General features: G+C 39.5%; 1 long non-coding RNA gene across 1 annotated transcript in view; it reads left to right on the forward strand.

The window, feature by feature from the left end:
* The first annotated feature begins 3,569 nt into the window (after positions 1-3,569).
* The window catches only part of LOC310763852, a 96,664-nt gene continuing 86,363 nt past the window's right edge, over positions 3,570-13,870 (forward strand). The window contains exons 1-2 of the long non-coding RNA XR_014548849.1: positions 3,570-3,667; positions 5,870-5,957. This is a non-coding gene — a long non-coding RNA (uncharacterized lncRNA). The remainder of the gene's footprint in view (positions 3,668-5,869; positions 5,958-13,870) is intronic.

Genomic DNA, 13,870 nt, shown 5'->3' on the forward strand with positions numbered 1-13,870 from the left:
TTCTGATTATACCTATCCTGAATTAGCAGATAAATTTACGTGCTGCATTATTTTGTACTCTTGCATGTCACTGAGTTACCCATCCTCCATAATATCATGGTATCAGAGGCTAGATAAATCCATGAAAGTTAACCACCAAGCCCAGGTTCAAGCATTAGCTGATTGGTCTGCCTGCTCTCTAGATGTCTTCCAATGTAGGTGGCATACCATACTGAAATCTGAGTAGCTACTCACTTTACACAATCCTTCAAAAAGAGTTGAGATAATGTAAACTGGGTACCTGAATGACTAGGCTGAAGGAAGGAGCACAAAATTATGTGCTCTACCACTGAGGAACAGTTCCTTCTGACTCCCAGTGCCATAGGTAAAAAGCAGTGCTTTTCACCAGCTTAGTCTGGTGTGCCAGTTGAAGCTCTATCTTCTCTTGCAGGAAAGCCACTGTCGCTTTTGATATGTGACACAATGGATCCCCTTAGGACCTCCTCCTCCCCTTCCAAAATGTTAAAGGTGTCCAGTACAGAAACTCTTGGACCAGTTAGTCACTTTATCCACTCTGGAGGGATTACCATGCCTATAAACTCCATCCAGTTTGTCAAAAGGGGGAGGGAGCTGTTGTTTATTTTGCCATAGTAAATGAGGTGTGTGTGTGCCTGCGTGCACACGTTGCTTTGTTTTCCCAAAACTGATTCAGTCTCACACCCCAAACTGAATTGGCCAGCCTCTGAAGTGCTTTGGATTGAGGATGGCTGTTTTCCAAATCACTGGACCAGAGGCTGAACTGAACCTTGCGGTCAGTGCACATCCCTTGTGGTTACTTCCCATTGCATTGCAAGCCTTTGACTTAGAGTGAGTCTAGAGTGGGAAGTTACTGGTATGACATAGGAGGTAGCCATACCCCAATAGCTCCTGTGCTGTTCAGTTAACATACCAACTAGAACTTGATCTACTTCCTGCACGTGTGTTTTTCTTGCCTGGGTCATTCCTACCCAATTAAACGTTTCTTCTCAGCAGCAAAGATACTGTTTTTATTACATTGGTTGTGACTGGACTGTCTGCTTTTAAATGTAATTCATTGTGCACCATCCAAAGAGCTGGCAGTCCGGGAAGAGTTCTCTCTAAATGTCTCTTGATAATGTGGCCATGATGGATTTTCCAGACTGCAAAACGAATCACACAATTACAGTAACAAGCTCTTGAACATGCCACATCATTTGCTGTGATGGGAAGATAATGGGATGTGGTTTTGTTGTAATAATTCTTAATTCCCTTTGCAGTTGTCCACAGAGTGGGAATAGGAAACTAATGCCAAGGGGGCTCAATCCAGACCCCACAGGTTTCCCATGCAGCCCTAAGTACAGCCCTTAAGCCTCCCCCCAAACCACTCAGCAGTTCACTCCCATTTTCATACTTTTCATATACAGAAGAGAGCAGTTGAAGTGCATATGGGGAAAGCTCTTGTCAAAGTCACTGGAACAATTATTGTGTCTTCATGTAGTGATTTAAAAAGTATTTTCTTTTAGTATATGTGCTGCCAAAGTGAGCACTTTAAAAGTACTGTCTCAGTGTTTCAGAGAGCCTGAGATGGCAAATGAAGAGAGTCCCTATCCAAAGTCCCTTTCTGTTTGGTAGGGAAGGGGAGGAGGATAAAGAATCCTTTCACCATCTCAGCATGTGAGGGAATGAGTGCTTAGATATAATTAATGTTTTTATTTATTAGAGGATCCTGCTTTTCATTATCTGACCCCAAAGAAGTTTCAGAATTAAACAAACAGCATCAACACAAAACATAACAAAGAATAAAATTACTTGCTGAGAATATATAATCATGACCAGAAAAATAAGGATTCTTATCCAACATGAAATTGAGTTTTGTGTACAGACACTTTGGCCTGGCAATGAGATCAAGTGTTTTCTACTTTTCAGAAGAACTCCTTCCTCCTGCTCAGAGAGAGGGGCAGGTGGTGGTGGTGGTGGAGTGATTCTGGTTCTTTATGCCTCATAGTCTTTAATTAGTGCTTTTTGTTATCCTTGGATGGGTCTGGTCAGGTTTTGGTATGTGTGAATTCAATATATATGGAGCATTTACAGATTACAATGTTGATTACCGTAACTCTGACGCCTCAGGAAGAAACAGTCTTTGTCCAATATCTATTGATCTTGCTGTGAATGAACACAACAATGTTCTCTAAATGCCTCTATGTTGGATCATCTGGACCACATTTCCTGACATGAAAGCATTCAATCACACCTGCTTTCCTGCATATTTATGATATTGCCAGGAAGTCTAACTCCTGTCAAACTGAGGTATATTTTAATTGCTAGGACTCTAAAGTCAAGCTGTGGCAACTTTCTCCCCATGCATATATCAGTGTCACTAATATTTCAGCTAGGATTGAAGGCCTATCACTTTTCTCCGCGTGGAACCCTCTGCATTAGTCTAGAATGTCACTGGCTGCATTAACATACCACCCAACTTTACCCAACCCAAAACCAGGACATGTTCCCTGGCAAGTCACATGACCTGCACCTCATTCTTGTCCCAATAAAAAAAGTGTGGGATCTTTTCGCCACATGAGATCGCAGCCCTGAAAAAAGCACTTGGGGGGGGGGGGGGAGAGCACAGTGTGAGAGCATGGCACCCAAAATGTTCAGAGGTCTCACATGAAAAAATGGAATGTCCTGTTTTTTCCAGGGCACTTGGAAGGTATGTGATCCAGACTACACTTCATTACATTTCCTTACCTGTTCATTTTCTTATTTTATGTGATCTTTCACGACACAGTGGAATTTAGCAAAAGTTTAGTGCTCATATCTGTGTTAACTGCTTCCAGAATTCCCCCCCCCATGCCCTTCACTTGGAAAATTGCGGGAATGTATTAATTTGCAATCACTGATGCTACTGGTTTAATAGATTTGAGTTATCAACTGTTAACTGTAAATAACACAATTGTTCATGTGATCTGTAAATTCATCTTTAGGTACACACAGGAGTTGTTTTCTGATATGGCTTAGGAAGGTTTAAGGTGTCATTGTTAGATGATAAGAATTAACTTGTCTTAGTGCATTTCTGTCTAAATGTTATTTTCAATGTCTTTGTTGAATCATCTCTCTTTCTAATATTAGTTCCTGGAAGACGTTTCTCTGTTCCTGAAATTTATGCAACACCCTTATACAAATGGATGGAGCTGTTGAATCCCTTTTATTTTTCCTCCTTAGTAATATCCAGGCTATCATGGATGGTTGTTGTTAGACATAACAATTAGAAAGCCTACCTTGGTAATAGATTACATGGAAGTCTACAGTAGAACATTTTGAAAGACATGCAACCTAACTAAAGTGAAGAAGACTGAAATTGCAGACACTGAGTCACATTGATATATATTGATACTGGCAAAGTAAAAAAAACCAGACTGATTTCTAGAGGTGTGATTGTGCTAGTATCTTGCACCAAAATCAATGAAGTCTCATGTGAAACCTTGAAGACTGAGCCACCAGTTATGACTATGAATCTATGATTCTATGCCACAACAATATGGGTAGTAGTAATACTAGCACTAACAGCTGGAACACCTGGGAGGCTGGGAGAACAGATGTACCATTATGTATAATGACATGTCATGGGGATGCTCAAATGGACTCCCTTGTCCAGCACCCATTCACAGAACAGGTGAGGCAGGTTATATGGACACTCCTCATGACATGGGACAAGTGAAACTACAACTTAGTGGTGAAGAAGTTGACAGTGCTTCCATTAGGGTGGGTCCCAGGTATGGTCTGAAAGCAGCAGACACCACCACCTTGGTGAAGCTAAGTAGGTTTGGAACTGGTTAATGCCTGCATGGGAGACTTTGTGGGAACCAGATGATGTCACCTTGAGTTCCATGCTAGAAGAAAAGTGGTATATCATTATAGGAAAATAATAAGTTATAAATAATACATTTTTTGGTGGGAACTCTGTGTCTCCCATAACATCTAACACCAACCAAATTTGTTTAAAGATAAATATCTTTTGTTTAAAGATGGAAGCTCTGGGCGTGTGTGCAAAGTCCTAGCTATGCTACCATTTTAAACACTGCAGCTCTTTCTTTCGCTGCTTTAAACATAATTAAATGTTCTTAGGACCATAGCCACATTTGGAGACATCATTGAAAACAAGATGCTGCATCTCAAGAGCTTATCTCAGCACCCACATCCTAGCGAATTAATCTTTTCAATTGCTTTTTCTCGCCTGTCAACTTTTTATGCCGGTGTTCTCTCTAAATGAGGTGTTTATATGCATCACCCTTCAGTTAGCTTTAAGCAGATGTAAAAGCTGTGTGACATTCTTTCTTCTTTTTTAAGAGACTTTGCCGGTTTGGCATCTCCATAGGAGGAGAAAGGTTTAAAATAGTGCTCCCGACAGGAGAAATGATTAATGGCAGGATCTGGAAATTGTGTTGATGTGGTTCACATCAACTGTACCATTGTGTTTACAGTGGCTATGTTAATGAGGCATCAGAAAGGTGCAGCTTGTAAAAATGTTCTACACAGTTAAAAAACTTAAGAAAGGAGGAGGGGGCTTTTCAAACTTCTAGACTATGGAAGCTACAAGTTTAAATGCAAATGAGATAGCAAAATCCCATGTTTCATTTTCTTTCTATCAGTCCTGTAGTAAAGCATCTATGCACTGTGGCTCATCACCATCCAGCTCTATTAGTACACTGTGGGCATTCCACGGGTAGGAGCCAACTAAAGAGGCCTTGCACAGATTTTCCCTGAAATTGACTCTGGGGAGGGGGGTTGCGAGAACCCCCAGAGGGGGAATTGTTCCACCTGGGAAGCTTAAAAGCTTATCCTGAACGAATCATCAAGATGGTGCAACACTGAATTTCACTCCTTATGTTTACAATGACTCCTGAAGATTTTTTTTGAAGAGTCTATCCAAAGGAACTGTGGGATCAAAGAAGCTCATTAAGTTGTAATATGGATATGAATAAGTTTAATATTGTCACTGTTGACATTTGCATCTCTTATATAGGCCCCACTATGCCCTTCTGTCCTATTATCTGTGATTTGGTTTATCTGTTTTAAATGGATTTATTTTTGTATACTGTTTTAAAAGTGGTACAGAAATATTGTTACCACCACCATTATTATATGCTATATTTGGGTTCTGGGCATAATCTTCTCTCTGGTGAGACCATGTGGGAAATCAGTATTTTTTGAATTTATTTTATTATAGGGCTGCCATATTTCAAGAAAATTGAAATATGGCAACCCTATTGGCATCAAAGTTCTTGAGATTTTTGAGGGAAATTAACCTTTTCAGAATTCACCCAGAAAAGTCAAAGAGTGATACTCAAACCCATACTTCTTGGTTCTGTTGGCAAAAACCCAGACATTTTGCCAATTTTTCAAAATTCCCCCCAGGTGCTAATTTAGCCATTGGGATCCTGGACATGGAAACCCTATTTTATCAAATCTCTGCTATTTGCTTGTGGAGGATTATGTGCATTAGGTTGTAAAGTTGGGTAGGAGTAGGTGAGCAAAATAAATCAGGGATTTTTAGTGGTTTCAACCATTTGTTAGACTTAATAGAACATTATTATGAAATTACAACATTATGGCATTTGAAGCCCAAATTGCACAATCTAACAATCCTAGATCTGGTCAGGCAGGTGGATCTTGATAGGGTCTTAAGTTAAGTTACTAAGCCTGTTGCATTTGACCTCACACCTTTCTTGTTAGGGAGAAAACAGCCTTTTGAATAATCTTATAAATGGCACTATGTTGTTTCAGATATGATGTTGGCACAAGTCTGGGGGACAAAACTCCAATAGCTGTGAAGGTCAGTGTCACTTGTAATTACATAGCTTGTTACCCATTTCAGGTCAACCTGACCCTATTGTTTATGCCACTATCTGAAAGGCTTGGTGACGCTGCCAGACAGCTGTTTGGGAAGTGAAACTAACATGCAGGTATGTTCCAAAGTGCCACTAGAAAAGAATTTAAGCTTCTACTCTATGTGTGTGTGTGTGTGTGTGTGTGTGTGTGTGTGTGTGTGTATGCAGATGGCATGGAAACTGCCAGTTAGAAGGGACTGTATTATAATCTGAATGATTTTTGAAGGTAGAGGGTGAGTACCTGCACATTCAACATAGTCTTTACACTGGTTTACACACACACAATCACACATGAAACAATCACACTCCCCCCCCCCTATTTATCCCTGCCTCCCCTTCCTATGCTTTCCATGTCCAATTTTAGTCTGCAGCCTTCTTGGAGCCGGGATGTGTTCTTACACTCTGTAATGTCACACATCCTGATGGTGATATAGCAGTAGCAGTCATATTAAGAGAGGATATTTGTCACATTAAAGTCAGTATATCAATGGTCCCCCTCAACAGAGGTGATAAATAGCCCACCATTGCTGACAGTCATGTAGATAAAATCTGGGCCACTTTAGGATTAAATTGGTTCCCAGTTTCACTTGGCACGTTGTTTCCATTCTGTCCATAACTGTGTGTTTTATCTTTGCTGCATAAATACTGTAACTCAAACCAACAATTTGTTCCAACGCCAGTTTGCTTTGTATTGGTTATTTTATGTACCTCAGATTTCCCCAGCAATTAGTTGAGGCCAGGAAAAATTTCCGTAACCTCTCATTAAAAGAGTGCAAACAAGTTAAATATTTAATTATGATGAGCACTGCTCCAAATGGCTGTGCAGTTCTTCAAATGGTTGAGTGGACGCATTTTGGGATGCTGCCTAGTTGGCAAATAGTTTCTGCCTCCATGAACAAAGGGGACAGGATGCAGTGAACATCTGATGTGTTAAAATTGATTTACAGGAAAGTGTCCTATCTGGGACTGTAGGTAAGCTTTGATTTGGCAATATGCAACTCATTAAGCTACATGCTCCAGGTTGCATTACTGAGTATGTGTGAATCTAGCACAATGAATGATGCGATATCACAATTAAAATAAAGCACCTCATTCAAATACTTTTTGATATACTCATTTGGCTTCCTCTCTGCTAGTCTTCTCCATCTCCTGCCTCCTCCAGATTTACCAAAAAATGTGCTAATTTCCCTTGAATATTATCTTTGTACTCACTATGTCTATTTGTGTAATGGACCACACATCTGAGTTTTCTGAGCTCTAGTATTTTGTCTCATTGTTAATCCCGCCTACTGAAAATATGGTTTCTGCCATGGTACAGCATGACTCTAGGGTAGAGGCTAAAGATTCCAACATTTAGGTGTACAGGTGTATTACTATAAATATGTTCACAAGGACATGTGATGCTAACAAAAGGCAATGAAATGGGTCCCCACTCTAGTTCAGACGTCTAAATGCATGGGCCTTCTTTCTCCACAGAGAACCAATCAGTTATTGATATGCATTGTTTCTGAAGGTTGCATGGTTGAGAAGTACTAATACTAATGATATTAAACCATTAATAGAATCCAGCTGAACCCTAATAAATTCAAAGAGGAAGAGACCAGTGATATTGAAATGGCAGAAGGCCAGTTTCACTTCATGCTGTTATATTGAGCAAACAGAAAACTATGTATGCTAAGCTATAAAGCTCTAGTACATGGGCATCTTTCTAATACGTAATTTATATTGTAGGGCAAAAGAAAGTCAAACAAGTTTTGTGCCTTTTAACAAGCTATGTAACATCAAGCACAGCTAGTAAGTAGTTTGACATCTGCCATAACATTTTGTCCTATGAACTGCCCATGGTTGTTTGCTCCATGCTTTATCAAGGCAACACGTTTGGGGATTTCTGTGCTGACTTTTAATGTTAAGTGCCTGAAGGAGTTATCCATACAAAGATTTTTAAATCACGTAAGTTGAAGAGATCCAATCTGGCAAACCTTTAAGAAGGCCCTGACACAATAGAATTATGATTTTTCTACCTTATGGTATGACCTTTATTTGAGGGGTTTTTTTGGAAAATGGGAGGCTATGAACTTGAAACTCATAAGAATATTGACAAGACTGGTCATCATTCAGAGGTCCTCTAAAAAAGTGTCTTGTGATTTTATCAGTGTAACACACTTTCCAGTTTTTAAGGACTTTGCCCATTCTCTAAAGATTGTTCAGTCTGCTTCCCCTGCAAAGCTGTTTAGCACTGCTTACAAAAGGTTGTTGTTGTTGTTGATTAAATTTGTATTCTGCCCTTCATACGAAGATGAAGCAGGGAGGTTCTCAATATAAAAATACAAAACGAGAACATGTTGTAGTGCAACATTACTTTAAAAACAGCCTGAGACTATGAGACTGGAGAGGCAGCTGGGCAATAGAAATGGAGAAATCCTCTTTTTGCTTTTTGGCATTACTTTCTAAGTAACTGTGCCCACTTCTCATGACTTTTTTTTTTAAACACAATTTTCTGCCGGAGAAAGTCATGTTAAGATCTTAAAAGGACATTTGGGCTACACAATTAAGAAGAAAGGATATCTGAAATGCAATTTACACCCAGAAGGCTATGGAGTTTGCAAGATGCCAACAAGTTACTATGTGGTTAAGTGTAATCTGCTGCTGCCTCCTGTTTCTGGACCTGGTCCTTTCACCTGTGCCCTGGAGCTTGAATTGCAGCCTAGGTATGATCTTGCCAAGGCTTATCTTCTAGTACTGATCTTGTAAAAGTTTCAAACACCCTGACAACCTCTCAGAGATGGACAAGGCTGCCCCTACCAAAATTCCCTTTAGCGAGACAAAAACAAAAGCCCTTCCTTTTTTCCACAGACTGTGGGTGTCCTCCCCCGTTTGACATTCTACAAGACCATTCCTCCCAATTACATGACATTTTTTATGGCAACATCTCTAGTTATTGAGAAAGATTTCGTCTTATTTCTTTGCATGTGAAGGTTGGATTTTGATTGCCTGATTTATTCTTGCTTATGATTCCTAAATGGATTTTCAGAACACCATTTATGTTCATTTTTGAGCACATATATATAAAAAATAACTATGGTAAGAAACGTTAATGGGATGTTTATGTGGAATAGAGAAGAGAAATGGCTTTGTAATATAAGTCTGCTGTCAAAGTGCCACCTGATGACAAATAACTGGTCGATAGTGGGCTGTAACTTCTTTGATCTTGTCATAATTCTGGTGACATCCTGCCTATTCCATATCTTTGCTTTGAATTTTTAGATATTCGTAAGTCAGCTGTGTGTTGAAAATAGAAACTTCTGGTGGTGATAAAGAACACATATATTCAAAAGCACTTGCTGTACTTTTCCATTCTCTAGACCTAAAAAACCTTAAGAGGAAGCATAGAGTAGTGCTGAAATTAATATTCAGAAATATTCAAAATATGGTAAAGTTTCCAAATTCACTCTACAAACTTTGTGCAGCACATTCTGAATTTGCATTTTTCAAAAGTTATTTCATTTTGTTACACATAGCAATACAGGTGTTTTAGAGTCACAGAAAGAAGGCTTGCATGCTTGACATCATATGGTCCACAAGTTAATAAAATGATGCAGAGCAGAAAAATGGTTATTGCAGGAATATAGAAATAATACTACAATGAATAAGATAATGATTCAATGGAAGCACAATGGAGCGGTTAATAAAAAGTCATGGGATACAAACAAATCCAGATAAAAACATACTTTTCAGGACCTTGCCAGACCTAAATTTGTCTTGTGACATAAATAATGAATGACCAATATGTAGCTGCATAGTCTGTAGGTTTGTCTTTACCCCTGGACGAGTATGTTTTTTCAGATATTGTGATAAACGAAGCCTCCTTAAACCAAGTAAAAAGGGAAAACGCCAAGTTAGTCCTCCATCCCTGAACAATGGTTAGTCAAGCGGTGACAGGCATTGCATTTTGCTTGACTTTATCCTCCCAAAATTTGAATATAAGTAAGACTTACTTACTGTCATCCCTTGATCATTTTGATAGGCTTGAAATACAGGGTCTCATAAGCTGTCAGTTCCTGAAATACTGTCAAATACTCTATGGGTTGGAACAAACTACCCATGGATGGGACTTTACCCATGGGATGCTCTGCTGGAGGAAGGGAGGAGCAACCATTTTTGTTGACCCTCTACCTCCCTGAAATCCCCCGTGCCCACCAAAAACCCCGCCCTCTCAGTGATGCTGCATATGCAAGGCACAGTCCCTGACCAATACGTGATTAGCCTTGGTCTGACTTGCTCAAAGACAGGGGCAGGAACTCTGACCAGGCTTCCTTTCCCCATTTTGGAAATGCTGTGTGTGAGTAAGGCCTATCATGTATGCCTTGTGTGCCTGGTTCATGTAGCATGATTGAAGGGTGGAGCTTATGCCGCACATTCACACTTGCCCTTTTGTGTGTTCAGACTGAAAACCAGAAGAGGACTAGAGTTACAAACTTGTAATACTAAAGGAACACAACTCACATGTCACAGAAGTGGTTAACTGACTGTCAGCTCATACTCCCTCACACAGTTGTTATGAGGATAAAACAGGATAAAAATGTACTTTTACTTGCCCCAAGCCCTTGGAATAGAGTGAAAAGCTTTGAAAAGAAATGTGTGCATTCACTCCTTTAGTAGTTACAACTTATTAATATTTTGTGCAATCTACTGTAAATTAAATTAAAAGTGAGCCAACTTGACCAATCCATTTCCAATTCAAGGTTGCTTGCTACAATTGAATGTATATTTTAAAAGCACAATGTTAAGAGAAATGCTACCAAACCATATACAAAATTGGTATCATTTGTAAGATTATCACAGCAAATTCAGGAGGGGGGAAATCAGCGAAGTACCTTGAAGACATGATATTGGCACAAAAGATGTAAGATCTGAGGGAGATGATTGGTGGCCTCATGTACAAGGGAATCGTTCTTCAAAAGAAACATCTGTAAGTGGTACTCCCTGTTGCCTGGATGGCCGATCAATGAACATTTGCATTCCAATAGCCAGCTCTTGTGAAAATAAATTGAATAGCATTTTAAGAGGCTGGAACAATGTATTATGTAAAGGATCTTTTGTTCTCTAAGTTCAGCAAGATCAAATATGCAGTGATAATAAATCTTTTAAAAATGGAGGTGGAGGGAGAACAGGGAAACGTCAGTTTTGATTAACCACTATTTTATTCAAAGTGATTTTAAGTGAAGTCTCAAGTAGATGCATTTATTTTATTATGTACCCCAGAAAATCGGCATCTTGAGATAGGCATTTTATGGTTTGTAAAGACTTCTGCCCAAATGTACAGTGGTATCTTGCGTTACATACGCTTCAGGTTACATACACTTCAGGTTACACACTCCACTAACCTAGAAATAGTGCTTCAGGTTAAGAACTTCGCTTCAGGATAAGAACAGAAATCGGGCCTCGGCGGCGCGGCGGCAGTGGGAGGCCCCATTAGCTAAAGTGGTGCTTCAGGTTAAGAACAGTTTCAGTGATCTATAATGAAATGAAAAAGGTATTTAAATGTACCTTTCTGAAGAAACCAGAGGCCTTTCTCCTGGGCATGGTCGGCCAATTGGTGCCAAAGAAGGACAGAACTTTCTTTATGTATGCTACAACAGCAGCAAGAATACTTATTGCAAAGCATTGGAAGACACAAGATCTACCCACCCTGGAAGAATGGCAGATGAAGGTGATAGACTATATGGAACTGGCGGAGATGACTGGCAGAATCCGAGACCAGGGAGAAGAGTCGGTGGAGGAAGATTGGAAGAAATTTAAAGACTATTTACAGAAGTATTGTAAGATTAATGAATGTTAGAATGATGTTGGAATGAATTTATGTGATTTTAGCAGAAATGTAACAAAGATTTAAGAAAAATAGACTGTTAATTGGTGAAAGGAGGGAAAGTAAACTTATATTAATATCAAGATAAATTTTCAGGACAAAAATTTGAAGAGAGGGAAAGGATTTGCTGAAATGGATGATTGACTTAGAATACAAAAAAGGGAGGTGTGAGGAGGTCAGGGAAACAAGCAAATGAAAGGTAAGTTATGGGAAGGTTTGATTTGTTTCCCCCCCCTTTTTAATTGTTTTTTATTTTTCGGTTTTTTATTGTGATGTGATGTCTTGTTTTTGTTGAATTTGGTGTTTTTTCTTTTTCCTTTTTGTAACCTTAAAACTTCAATAAATATTACTTTAAAAAAAAGAACAGTTTCAGGTTAAGTACGGACCTCTGGAACAAATTAAGTACTTAACCCGAGGTACCACTGTACAAGGATGCAATTCCTTGTAAATCAGCTTCTAGAGGAGGTGTGGGGAAAACAATGGCCACCCAGATGTTGCAGAGCTACAATACCCAGCATATCGGATCATTGGCCATGCATGTTAAAGCTGAATAGAGTTGTACAGTAGTTCAACATTTGGAGGTCCAAAGGTTCCCCACCCTTGTTCTCTAGGAAGGTGCCTCCTCCCTTCCTCCCCTCCCTTGCATCCCTATCTTTCTGGTAGAAGAAATCCTGGCATTCATCTCTTGATCACACTGGATTGCCAGTGTGGTATGCCTGCCTTTCTTTCCAATCATTTGCCCCTCCAGGTAACGGTCCATTCAATTTCCCCCACCCAGCTTTGGAGCACTCATTCTCCAAGGCTGCAGTAGGAAAGACTGTGAAGTTTGGGTCAAAACGCACCTGAGACATTTGTGATCCCACTGTTTAAGGGTATGGGTATGATCTGGGCTTCCATCTAAACAAGCTTCTCATCTGAAGCTCTTTTATTTCCCCTTTTAGTTCTTGTAATAAACTTTACTGCATATAGCCAAAGAGCTTAAAACCTCTCATCCATTCACGGGACCGATTAATAGTTTGCAAAATGACATGTACATTGGCAAAGTACACAAAAACGAAAACCTATGCACTGTATTTACTGCACATAAAACACAGGTCAGTTAGTAAGTTAGAATCATTAGCAAAACTCAGCTGGTCAAATAAAGTAATATAAAGCTGGTTATCTAATAACTGGCACATCATCTTGAGCTGTTTTATCCAGGTACTATAAAATAATGCTAGGTAATGAATTTCCCTTGGGTCAGCATATAGTGGGCAGAATAATAAAAAAGTGAGTTATATCTTCAATATGATTACATCCAAAAGCACATTTTCTGTCCTGCTGTGGGATGCCTTTATACTTCTCTTCAAGATAAGCAGATGGCATTACTTGGCATCTAAGTTTTATAAAGGCCCATGTAACGGGGGGAAAGTCAATGTTTGAAATGAATGTACCCCACTAAGATCTTTTTTAATCATAGCGTCCCATTGGGAGAAGTGCAGATGATTAATGATAGCACAATCTTTCTGTGCATCAAAGAAACAATCCCTCAGGGCACAATGGCAGTCTAAGGCCAAGGAGCATTTTGGCAGCATTTAACTTGCCAAATTTTTTTAAACACCCATTTACCTTACCTCTGAGCCTTAATTGTTCCATCCAGCACAGTTTAGTAGGACTAGTAATTTACATGTCATTTAATCTGAACCAGTATCTCAAATAAATCAGGTCAGCTCTAGCTATTATAGATGGTAACCTGAGCCTAGCTGTAAGAAGATCCATTGCTGTACCTGTGGAAAATTCTGGGATGATGCTTAGGTTTTTTTCCCTGAAGAATTTCTCCTATAGAAGTCAATGAAACCTGTTTACTAGAACAGGAGAAAGTAATTACAGCTTGTACTACTAGCATAGGAAACATGGTAGAGTAGTATCAGTGGCAAGCTTTTCCTTTCAGTGATATGAAAACAACAAGGCTGGAATTAATGGAGTCAAAGCTCCCCGGTGTTAAGAAAATAAACCGACTACAGTGTTACCTTGGGTTAAAAATTTAATTCGTTCTGGAGGTCCGTTCTTAACCTGAAACTGTTCTTAATCTGAGGTACCACTTTAGCCAATGGGGCCTCCTGCTGCCGCCGCACCACTGCTG

Source organism: Podarcis filfolensis (assembly GCF_964270895.1).
Source record: "Podarcis filfolensis genome assembly, chromosome: 5".
Classification (NCBI taxonomy): Eukaryota; Metazoa; Chordata; class Lepidosauria; order Squamata; family Lacertidae; genus Podarcis; species Podarcis filfolensis.